Source organism: Papio anubis, chromosome 5 (genome assembly GCF_008728515.1).
Source record: "Papio anubis isolate 15944 chromosome 5, Panubis1.0, whole genome shotgun sequence".
Classification (NCBI taxonomy): Eukaryota; Metazoa; Chordata; class Mammalia; order Primates; family Cercopithecidae; genus Papio; species Papio anubis.
Genome location: NC_044980.1, coordinates 162835731 through 162848417, shown reverse-complemented (window position 1 = coordinate 162848417; position 12687 = coordinate 162835731). Strand labels below are relative to the sequence as shown.

General features: G+C 44.5%; 1 long non-coding RNA gene across 3 annotated transcripts; it reads left to right on the top strand.

The window, feature by feature from the left end:
- The first annotated feature begins 692 nt into the window (after positions 1 to 692).
- On the top strand, positions 693 to 10229 carry LOC101017723. 3 transcript variants are annotated; one of them, XR_002522868.2, is made up of 4 exons: positions 693 to 1435; positions 3566 to 3712; positions 6185 to 6275; positions 7948 to 10229. It is a non-coding gene; the product is annotated as an uncharacterized LOC101017723 (long non-coding RNA). The 3 variants fall into 3 exon arrangements; XR_001903961.3 differs by having other exon boundaries at positions 693 to 3712; positions 6190 to 6275; XR_001903960.3 differs by having other exon boundaries at positions 693 to 3712.
- The last annotated feature ends 2458 nt before the right edge of the window (positions 10230 to 12687 follow it).

Sequence of the window (12687 nt, the reverse complement as noted above, 5' to 3'; positions counted from 1 at the left end):
TTAAGCAGGACAGGCTCGGGCTCAGGACCGAGGCCTCTGGAGCTACTCTCCTACAGGCTGGGTGATCATGGACAATGCATTTCACCTCTCTGAAGCCTCTTTTTTCTCACCTGTAAATTGGCCATGTTAATACCTAGGGTATATTTCCTGGGGCTATTGGGAGAACCAGTGAGAATATATTTTTCACATAAAATGTCATTCAGGTAATTATGGCGTTTTAAGCCTTATAAACTTAGATCTTGCCCTCGTAGACAGAAATGAAACAATTGCTGGGACTGGATCAGATATCACAGCCAAACCCCTACACAAAACAACAGACTTACCATTCAAACCAATCAGTGAAAATAACTGGTCTTGTAAGTTGTCAATATCCTGTGCAACAAAAGCGGTGGTGGAACAACCTTGAGCATTTAGGGGGAGTTGTAGGGATACCTCCTAGAGAAAAGATGGAGTTGTTGCCTCCCATGTGCTCTGCTACATCTTCTCTTTAAGTTTTCCCTTTGCCCAAAGCAGCATGGACCATCCGTTTAATCAACCTCCACCACAACTCTGTTTAGTTCCTCAGGAAGCCAAGTCAGCAACTGCTCAAAGGCCTCATTCTAAGATGTGCTGATGGAGTATGGCCTGCCTCAGAGGGCCTCTCCCTTCAAATAAGTCTAGAGTGTCTGGTTTGTTTGTGAACAGAGCTAGGTAGGTGCCGAGTGGCTCAGAGAGGAGGCTGGAAGTGACCTTCCATGACTCAGTTCCACAGGTTTGTTTGCAAGAACACAGACACACGAGTGACCACTGACATTATGTGTTCCAACATTATATACGGGGTATATTTTGCTCAGAAACATGCCCTGTTAGTTGTTGAAACCTTTTTTGCATCCCCTGAAACAAATGACACTATGGTGTATTTTCTTTTGGGGGGCAGTAAATAAAAGTCTTTTATGTTGACAATGATAATATTATATTCTACAATCTATTTGCATTTCTCTATCCTGTGGATTTTATTGCTTAGTATAAATCCCTAGGTTGAGGTACATTAAGCTCCACTCAGAGAGAAACAATGCATTTTATCATAGGGCCAGACAGCTACATGCACAAGATGCTACCTGCAGAGAGTGGTTTCTGCCCAGATGTGCAGGAGAGATGCACAGAGAGGAAGAAATGCATACATGTGTGCAGGTTTTGGCATGTGCACAAGAAGCCTGGAAGGATTTTCTTTGGATCTACAGTCAAAACGGATTTCCAAGAGGAAGCGGTCTGAACACACACCTCTTCCCTGTGCTACATTCGGTCCCATCTCCGCCAGCCAGGTTTTCAGGAAAGTGGTCAGCACTGGCTTCAGCTCTGGCTAGAGCTCTTTGGCCAATGTGATGGGCAGAAAACTGGAATGAGGACAGAAAAGCACCTCAGAGGTTTGGAGAGTCGAGTCTCTCACCACCTTGCTGTAGGTTTTCCGAATACTTCTGAGTGTAGGAGCATTTTTTCTCAACAGGCAAGTCAGGAGCTGCTAGGATAAACCATGTCAGTAAGCTCGAGCCAGGGTTAGTATTTACCATTAATCGGCCACCAAGTGCTTGCTATGTGCCATGCATTGTGCTAAGCACTATCTCATTTAATATTTACAGCAATCTTATGAGGTAGATGCTACTGTTATCTCCATTTTACAGATGGGGAAACTGAGGCACAGAGTTCCACAGCTGGTAACTTGCAGAATAGGAATTCAGCCACTGGAGAGTCTGGCTGTAGTTTTTTTGTGGCAGGAGAAAATATGCCGTCTAAATTTGCCTTGGGAAACCATGATGGTGGTCACAAAACCACTTCTACGGCTTGCCTTGACCTAGCAAGAATGAAGACATAAAGAAAGAATGAGTGCATCGTGGCTATGATGGATGATGATGTCTGTTGTGTTGTTTGGTGTCAGTTTCTGTAACTCCTTTCTATTTCAATCAAGGCTATTATCTTTCCCTCTCTTTTAGTGAAGTTTCCTAGATGTAGAAAATGGGAGTGTATTGGGTATCTCAGGGTTTTCAGCTGAACTGAAGGGTCTGATGGTAACTTTACCCACAAATCCCTGAGAGAAAAGTAGGGAGTCTCTGCTTCAGCTCTGCTCAGAAGAGCTCCCCGCATGTGGCAGTTTCTGTGTCACTAGACTGGTTAGGTTAACCAAATAGGTCTTCTAAATACCCAATTTTAATAGAAAACTTCTGTGGCTTGGGTTATTAAAGTCATAACATGCTTATTTAATCGCATTTTAAGTCCATCTATCTTTTTTGAGTCTAGGGAAGACTCACTCAGTCAGAAGGAGTAGAGGGAAGAGGATTAATACATGATTTTCTCTTTTTCCCCTTTTTCTTTTAACTTAGCCTGAGACTTATTTGAATGCCTGTTTCATATTGAGCTTTTAAGTATAACATTTGTGAGTGAAATTGCCCCTTTTATTTTCAAGGTAATTGAATTCCATTTTTCACTTTCCATTTCCCTCTAGAAAAATCAAAACGTTTTCAGAGCTTGGCTTCTTAGTGGGTGATTTTCTAAGGTGGGAACTTCAGAATCATGAAACATTCTAGTGCGGCAAAGGCATTCAGGAACCGGATGGCCAGTCCCCTCCTCCACAGCTGAACAGCCTCCACCAGCCAGTCTTGGAGAACATATTGATTTCACTGTGTTTTTATTTGAAACACCAAAGGAATGCCCATGTCTTGTCCTTGGGCTAGGGCTGTGGGTTAGGGGAGCTGGATTTCTGTCCAGAATCTTGTCTTCTGTAGGGCAGCTGAGGGGCGTTATTACTCAGAGGTCCCCGGAACCCTGTGCTAAATTGGTTTGGATCAGTGTCCCTGAAAGTGTTGGACAAAGGAGAGTCGATTTTAACTGGCACCTGGACACGACTTTAAATAACACTGTATCACAGAGTGACACAATGATTGTCTTTCCAACTCCTTTTCGGTCTTTCCGATTATATCAGGGACAAAGTCTCAGTCTGGTGCTGTTGTGTCGAACTACCTTCTCATCTCTGTTTTTTAAAGACAGACAGATCAAGCCTTACTCTTAGGGCTTTAGAAGGTAATAGTTTCCGATTTGGATTTCATCACATTGTTTTATTTCTTTTTTAACATTTTTATGACAACTTTTGCTTTATAGCAGTTTTAAAGGTAGGATAAAATTTTCATTTGAAAACAAGTTGGTTTGAGATTTTTTTCACTTTTACATAAAAGACCCACCTTCACAGCATATGAGCTTCTAAAGTTGGGGAAGCAGTGGCTTAGGTGGTCAGGCAGGAAATTCAAGGAGGTTGGTTCCTGCCAAAGTCAGAGATGATTGCCACTTACCGGAAGGCTGTGTTGGAACAGAGTGGGCACAGGCATTGGGAGCAGAGCTGATTTCCAATCCTCCCGCTGCCCTCACTGACCGTGTGTGTCCTGGCCTTCTTGAGCTTTGGTTTTCTCACCTGTGGAACGGGTTTCATGAGTAGTTGGAAGAGAGCAAATGAGCTTCATTTTCTACAGCAGGGTGGGTGGTGTGATTGATATTCATCCCAAAGCTGCAGGCTCCGCACTTCTGTTTTTTTTATTGCCAGGGCTCCAAGTTTGCTTCTGGATGGAAGGGAAGATGGACTAGAGCTGATACCCCCTGCACCCTGGTGAAGAAATGCACCCTGAGGCCAGAAAATAGTATAAACGCATCTGGCTGCAACATCCCAGCAGCTTGAAGAGCAAAGTCACGTGTGAGTTTTGTGCACGGGCAGCCTTTCCTCTTCTCAGGCTGCAAATCTTTGGCAATCGGAGGCAGGCTCTGAATTAAGCTTAATTAAAATTCACTCTTAATTAGGGCCATTACTTAAAATCAATTCTACATAATAAAGCTGTGTAATCATAATTAAGCCCCAGAAATGGGATTAGGAAGCACAGAATGCAAAAGCCAAACATGGGTGAGCCTGGTGCTGGCAGGGGCAGTGGCAGAGACTTCTCGAATTAACAGAATTTTTAAATAGCCAAGGCCCCATGAGTGCTCTGATGAGAACCTCGGTGGCAGGCAGCACAGTGAGCTAATCAGAAAAAGGATTTGAGATGAATAGGCCCCGAGAGGCAAAGCTCCATGGTGTGGTGTTACGGGCAAGAGGAAGGAGCGGCATAAAACGGAGGGGATCAGATGAGTCTCCTCTCCAGGCCCCGTTTCCCCAGCTGTGAAATCAGGGTGGAGGGCAGCTGTTTCCCAAGCAAGGATGTCTCTAATGACTGTCTGCAAACTCAGGACCCCTGATGTGGGGCTCTCTTGAGGGAATTTCATGGCAGCAAAGTCAGGATCGATGCCATCTGCTTGTAGCTTGAGAGGGGTCCTGTGGAGATGAGTTTTGTAATTGTTGGCATCATTGCAGTTACGGTTGTCTATTTTTTAACTAATGAAGTGGGGGTGTGAAGTAATATTTGACAGTCTCTTACTTCCACACTCATAAGCACATAACAATTAGGAGCTTGGTTTTGGAATGAGCCAATCAATTTTGAATTTTGGATGTGCCAATTATTGGCCAAGTGGTCTAGGGCAACATTTACTTCACTTTTCAGTTTATTCCACTGTTGTATGAGAATTATAATAATGGTAGATACCTTGAAGGTTGTTCTGAGAATCATGCATGTGTGTATAGCACAGTGCCTGGCAAATAACAACTAATTTTATATTGTTTCAATGTATTTACAGTGTTAATTATATTTACATTTTGAATTTACTGTGCATCAAGCACTGTTCTGTTTTATATGTATGAGCTAATTTTATTTTCACAATCACTCTGAATAAGCATTATTATTTTCTCTGATTTCTAGATAAGGAATCTGAGGCTCAGAGAGGTTAAGTAGCTTGCTGAAGGGCACACAGAAAGTAACTAGCAAATAATAAGAGCCACATAAATAATAGTTATTATTATAAGGATACTATCTGTCTATCTGTATGTGCTCAGAAGCACAGTGAAATCCCAGGGGAGGTCACTTACCTGTACTCATCCCCCAGAACCCAAGCCTGTGCTTCTAACACTGCCAGAATAAGGCCAGGCATTTGAGTTCAGAGCTAAAGGGCCTGCCAGGTGCAGATTCCAGAGCTGTGGAATTGGAACCAGGAGGGAAAGCCAGAAAGAGCTCCTCCTCGTATCTATTTTTCTTTAATTATTTTATTTTATTTTATTCTATTTTATTTTATTTTATTTTACTTTATTTTATTTTATTTTAGAGATGGAGTCTCTCTATGTTGCCCAGGCTGAACTCAAGCTCCTGGGCTCAAAGGATCCTCCTGCTTCTGTCTCCTGAGAAGCTGGGATTGCAGGCGTGGGCTGCCATGCCCAGCTCCGTATCTGTTTTTTGATTTAGTGTTTTAGTTCGGGGGGTGCCTCGCACCTCTCACGCCGCGTATGTGAGTGCTAACTGTGTGCCTGATGCTGAGTTGGTCCAGACATACACTATCTTATTTAGTTTTTACCACAGCCTCGCAAGTCAGGAAGTATCACTCCCATTTTGCAGATAAGGAAACTGAGGCTCAGAAAAACAAAGCTCGTTGACAAAAGTGAAATATATCATTTGACCCCAAATTGGCACTGAGCCGGAAATTGAGTTTTCAATCCATTTCATCAAACACTATGCAGTTCCAGGAAAGCTGCTCAGGGTGGGGTGCCTCCCAGACTCTGCCTCTGCTCACAGCCAAGTCAGCTCGGCTCAGCAGGAAGGATTTTTTTGTTTTTTTTTCAGATGGAGTCTTGCTGTTATTATCCAGGTTGGAGGGCAATGGCACAATCTCGGCTCACTGCAACCACCTCCTCCAGGGTTCAAGCGATTCTCTTGCCTCAGCCTCCTGAGTAGCTGGGATTACAGGAGCGCACCACCACGCTCAACTAATTTTCTGTATTTTCAGTAGAGACAGGGTTTCACCATGTTGGCCAGGCTGGTTTTGAACTCCTGACCTCAGGTGATCCACTTGTCTCCGCCTCCCAAAGTGCTGGGATTATAGGCATGACCTGTCGTGTCCAGCCAGGACCTCTCTACAACTAGATTTGGAACCAAATATACCTTGGTGCTGGCGATGTCCTGCAGTTCACATTTCCCAGACAGCTTCAGGCCTATGCAGTGATTCCCTCAGTGGTATCCATTCTGCTTACATGCCTCCAGTGAGGAGGACAGCACCACTTACTAAGCTAAATTCTCATTTCCTTTGACAGAGTAGAGCCAAAGAGAAATTTGCCCTGGGCCTGATATTCATGAAGGCTTTCCAATTCAGACTCGATATCGTTGCCAAGTCAGTGTGTTTGGGTGAGTATATGTTGAAAGCATTAAATTGTTAAATGCAAGAGTTTCAATTGTATCACGATTTTTGCAAATCTGTATTAGAATTTCCTCATTTATTAATGTGTCGGGAACATTAATTGAAAAAGAAAATAGGTTGGGGTCTGGTCCATTGTCCATGCCTAGGGGCCCTGAGAGTTAGCAAAGACATTCCTCATTGAGCTCAGATTGGTACATTTGTGACATTTCTGCTCCCTGGCAAGGGTCCAGAGAGGACTGGCTCAGGGAAAGCGTCTTGTGCTGCTGCCACCCTTGACTCGACTGTGTGGGAATGGAGGGAAGTCTTGCTCTGATAAGGAAGGATACACCATTACTGCCCAGTGCCAACCTGATGTAGCCAAGGGCCCTCCTGTGGTTGAGAGGAGGGTAAATGGTGGACGGTAGCGGACTTGGTGGCCAGTTCAGGTTTCCTTGGATCCTAGATGGTCGGCCCTGTAAGCAAATGGTGACCACTTCCTTGTGCCTGCACCAGGCACCCCGCTACACAACTCCAGGGGCACCACTCCCATGGTATTTTATGTCAATGCCTCCCTGAGGGGTTGTGCTACATGGAACCCCTGAGGCAAACCCCAGCTCCAGAGAGTTGAACCCCACATGGAAGTGCTGGGCTCCCGGTGCCCATAGACCTTGACTCCTGACCAGAGCAGGCTGCCGGCCCTCTTCCTGCATAACCTCTTTGTCCTTCAGCATGAGAGTATTTGCCTCTATTTACACTAAATAAAGCCAGCTCCACTTGCTGGTTCCTGTATTTTGGGCAAGCTGAGCTGGAGGCCCCTGAAGCCAGTCCAAGCAGGCAGCACAGGCAGCCGTGTGTCCTGGTGGTGGTCATGCGGATGACTCTCCAGGCCAGGTCCTCCTCCAACAACGTTTACTAAACACCGTATCTCCCTGAAAACACGTGAGGTAATGTTTATGAAACATCACCCTGTCCTTTCCACCAGGCGGTGGGGGAGCCAGGGGGGCACTCCCTCACCTTCTTCGCTTCCCTCTGCCCTCTTCTGCTCCCCTCATTTGGGTGAAAAAGCACGCTGGGTCTTCCCTCACTGCAGGCCTGAGCGGAGAGCAGCACCCTCCACGGGCCTTTCCAGGCCTTTCCATCCACTCCATGTCTCCACTTTCCAGGGCACATTCACCGCCCCCTGGGAGTGTTGTCGGCCTCATTTTACACAGGAGGAGACAGGCTGAGAGCAGCAGAGCCTCTTGGCCAAAGTTACAAAGTGGGTTGGTGGTGAGCTGGGGACCCACACTCCTACCTTCTAAAGCCCCCTCTGAAATGCTGTATTTGTGATAACTACTCATTTAAACATTCCTGATTTTTCTACAGATGGATGACTGGGTGGATCAATAGCTAGTTACATACATAAATCGAAAGATAGCTGAACAAATGAATAGGTGGATAGAGATGATTGTGTGAGTGGATAAAGAGGTGACTGCAGACTCTTCTGGAAGAAAACAGGAGAAACTGTGGGCAACAGCTGCCTCTAGGAAGGGAATAAGGCATCTGAGGAAGAGGGAGAGAGATAACTTTTTTCTTTTTTGCTCTCTCTAAACTGTTGGAATGTTTTTTATGTGCATAAATTAGTTTTTAAAAGTCTCTTTTTCTATTTTTTGCCCTCTATTTCTGTGTGTCTACCTACAGGAGAAATCAGAAGCCAACACACTAGAAAAGTTGCAGGAGATTCCTAGGAGAACCCACAAAGTCAGTTCCTTGCCGGAAACCTATTCCTCCTCCAGATGAATCCAGTGCATTGGATGGGCTCAGATGCACAGGTGACGCAGGCAGACCCCTACTGAAAAGAACAACAGTGGGAGGCAGATGAAACTCAGACTGTGGAGTCCGAGAGCCATGTGGGCCCACTCCAGTTACCTCTACCCCTGGTCTGTGACCACAGAATCCTTCAGCAGCAACAGCAGGGATGTTTATTTCACTGGTATGTATAAAGCGACGGATTGAAAACAACTTGTATGCCCAACAAGTTGTAACTGGATAAATGATTTTTGGTTCAGTCACACAGTGGAATATCATGCGGCCATTACGAATAAATAAAAAATCCTATACTTTCCATATTCCACTTTAAACTGAAAATAACTCAACAAACACCTTCATAATTAGGCTCCCTGAGATTGGAACATGAAGTGAAGTCCACGTGTGTCAGAATGTTAATAACAGCTAACTCTTGGTTGTGATATTCTGAGTAACTTGTATTATTTTTCAGTTTTTTTCCCCATTCCTAACGTGCAAATGTACTATTTTTACTGTAAAAAATACACATTTGTAAAGAGCAATAACATAAATCTCTGCACAGGCAGATTGGAAGGACATCAGACAAAATGATACCTTTTGGTAGTGAAATTATAAATAATTTTTTTCTTCATTAGAGTTTCTGAATGTTCTGCATTTGATATGTTTACCTTTATAAAGGGTCAATCATATGTAAGACGATTTTTTAAAAGACAAGTAGACAGGGAAAGAGAGGTCTGCTGTTGCAAAACCAAAGCTGGGGGCTCTCCAAAGCCCACTTATGTCAGTCAATTGATATTTCATGAACCTCTAGAATGTACAAATCACTTTCCACTGGGATTGGGGGCATGAGAAATACAGAGATGAAGGAGATGCAAACACTTTAATCAAAGAAATCACAGTCCAGTTGGGAAGAGAAGGTTCTGCATTATATAAGTAGCAAGGTCTTATCTGAGAGGTTAGTCTGTCAAGAGTAATAGCAATAATTACACAACAGTATGTCAGAGTGGCTGGGAGCTCCAGCTTCAAAGCCACCTCGCCTGGGGGGAAACTCATTTCCATTTCTTAACCATATTGAGCCTGAGCCTCAGTTACCCACCTCTTCTGTAAATGTAAACTACCTCTTGGGGTCGTTGTGAGGATTAAATGAAGTTTGAGCCTAAAGGGGCTGAGCTAGGTGCTTTGCAAATAGTCCAACCTCAGCATGAGGCACGTTATCGTCGTTATGGCTGTGGTGTTTGTGGTCACCTGTCTGCAAGTCACGCTTTCACAGATATGCCAGAGCTGGGATTGGAAACCACATTAATCTAATTCCAAAGCCAATGATTCTACCACAACCAGGCACTGCATTTACTCTCTCTGCCTAACTGAAATTTGTTCTAAATCTCACCCTAAGGTCTTGCCAGAAAGAAAAGCTAAATTTTCATTAAAAGATGAAAGGAGAAATGAATCTGTTCCAAAGGACACGAGAAGAAGAAGAAAATATCCCTTCTTGTAGGATTTTGCAACTTTGTCCAAACTTCTGCAGTGTGTAAAAGCAAAAAATCCTATGCTTTCCATGGTCAACGTTAGATTTAAAACAACCAAAAAGCGCCTTCACAATTAGGCTTCCTCAGATTGGAACGTGAAGTCAAGCCAGTATGTACCTCTTACTGCAGATTTCTGCACTGGGAATGTGACAGGATTTGCCTCCTTACACAGAGGGTGTTGGTTCTTCCTGGCTGGAGGGTAGAAGGTCATGAACAGAGGACAAAGCGCAGGGAAGCGGCAGCATGTGGGGAAGAGCCCCAAGGATCTCAGTGTGAAAACCAAGAGGTGTGAGCCAACTGCCCAGGGTTTGGGCTAAAAGTCTGGGGAAACTGATTCACAACCAGTGGAGGCCCAAACAGAGGGAAAATTCTGTTTACGGACTTCCATATCATTCAGAAATGTTACCTCCTTGAAAAGAGTTAATATATTTTTTCTTCTTTTAAAATTTCAATAGATTATGGGGGACAGGTGGTGTTTGGTTCCATGAATAAGTTCTCCAGTGGTGATTTCTGAGACTTTGGTGCACCCATCACCTGAGCAGTGTACACTCTACCCATTGTGTAGTGTTTTATCTTTCAGTCCCCTCCCACTTAGAATCATGGTCTCCAATTCCACCCAGGGTTGCTGCAAAGGCCATTATTTCATTCCCTTTTGTGGCTGAGATGTATTCCATGGTGTATATATATATATATATGCCACAATTTCTTTACCCACTCATTGATTGATGGGTATGCTGGCTCGTTCCACACTTTTCCAATTGCGAATTGTGCTGCTCTAAACATCCATGTGCAAGTATCTTTTTCGTATGATCATGCATTTTCCTCTGAGTGGATACCCAGTAGTGGGATTGCTGGATCAAATGAGAGTTCTACTTTTAGTTCTTTAAGGAATCTCCACACTGTTTTCCATAGTGGTTGTACTAGTTTACATTCCCACCAGCAGTGTAAAAGTGTTTCTCCCTGTCCCTTTGGTCATCTGTCTTTTTAAAGGATCAACCTAAACTCAACCATAACCCATCCCATACCACCTCATCCTGCCTCAAGCTAGGAAATAGGAGTACAGAGAAGAAAACAGTACAGATAAGAGTGCTAGAAGGTTGTGTGTTTGAACAAGAAGGAACACAGGTAAATGGATCAGGTTGCAAGTACAGCACCTGAGGCAGGTATGAGGTAGTAGCTAATGTGGTGAGGCAGAAAGAAAAGGCTTCCAAAAAAGCAGATACTTGAGTTGGGTCTTCAAGACCATAGTCAGTGGTTTCCCAGTGGATCTGAGAAAGGAAGGTGAATTTAGGGAGAGGGAAGAACCCGCAGAGAGGCATGAGAATGCACATTGTGCATTCAGCGAGCTTGGTGGGTGGCAACACCTGGATCTCAAGTGTGTGTAGAGGAGACTTGGCACAATAAGGCCACTAGGCAGGTGGGGTGGCCCCCAGAGGGTCTTGGCTGAGTAGCTGAGGGACATGCTGTAAGGGTAAGGGCCAGGGGAAGAGATGAACTCTGACTGGCTCCCTGGCAGTGGGTCCCCTCTGTGGTCAGCAGTTCACGGGTCACAGAGAATAACAGGCCCGTATCTCCATATTGCCCAACATGTTATTGTGTTATCACGTCTTCAGTTTGGAGAGAAGAATTAAATTCGTCTAAGTTTATCACTTACCAGATGACTTTGGATAAGCACATATTTGGAACCTCAGATAATTCATCCATTCATTTGGTCATTCAGAACAGTTCTTGTGCATCACTTTATATTCAGTGCTGCTGAAATTTCTTTGGGGACTACACAAGTCACTGAGGCTCGGTTTTCATCTCAGGAACCTTATAGCCAGAACAAGGGAGAGGTGAGTACTAACTCCATGGTGTTGTCCCAACAACTTCGCTACTCGTTTCCCTTACCACCACCCCTTCAAACACTTCAGTGGACTTTCATCTCTCAAGAAAAATGCAGACTTTCATCTGGGCCTAAGAATCTCTATATGCACTACCCCTGCTCACCTCCGGGGAAACATCCCCTTCCGTCCCCACTCCCCTCCTTCTACTCCATCCTCATTGCCCCTTCTTTCAATGGTTCTGACAGGATCCCCTTCAGCCACAGGCCCTTAGCAAATGCTGTTCCCATGGCCCAAGTCATCTTCCCTGGTTCATGCCTGCTTCAGGTTAAAGTTACCCCTCGGGAGAATGTTCCTGATCAATCTGAATTGACCAAGTCCTTATTACACTCTCAAACTCCACGAGATGTCCTTCATAGCTCTCATCCCAGTTATAATTAGTTTGCATTTATTTACACAATGGCTGTATTAATATCTGTATTCTCCACCAGAATGAGAGCTTCATGAGAGTCAGGACTGTGTGTTTTCTCAAAATCAGCTTTATTGTGGTCTAATTTATGTATAATAAACACACCCATGTTAGATGTACCAATCAATGAATTTTTAGAAACTTATTAAAAATGTCTATATTTGTGTAACCACCACCACCACCACAGTCAAATACTGAACATTTCCATCACCTGAAGAGGCTCCGTGGTGCCTCTTCTCAGTCTGTCTCCACCCTCAGACAGCCATGGATCTGCTTTCTGTTCTTATACACTGGGTTTGTCTTTTCTGTAGCGTTGTATGAATGGAATCATATGGTAGGCATTCTTTTGTGCCTGGCTTCTACCACTCGACATGGGGTTTTGAGCGTCATCTGTGCAGTGTGTATCAGTAGTCTGCTCCTATTTATTGCTGAATGATACTATTTTCTGAGTGGCTCAAAGGGGTTACCTCTGTCTCTTAAGGCAAGCCATCAGCTTCCTGAGGGCAGGGGCCACACGTCTTGATAGTCTGACACTGGTTATGAGTCTGACACATAACTGACTTTGGAGGTGGCATACTCCATCTTATCTGACCCAGGGTGTGGGAGTGACTGTGTCCCCACACTCAACAATCACCATGACACACACAGCAGCCCTTCCCTCCAAACCCCACAAGTTAAACCTCTGGGCCCAGCAAACCCAAGCACGTCTGCTTCTGTTCAGAGTCGTACTGATGCTTCCAATAGCCACAGGGAGAAGTTCTGGATCGGCCACGGTGATGAGGGGGCAAGGCTAGGTGATCATGGAGGAGTCCCTCTA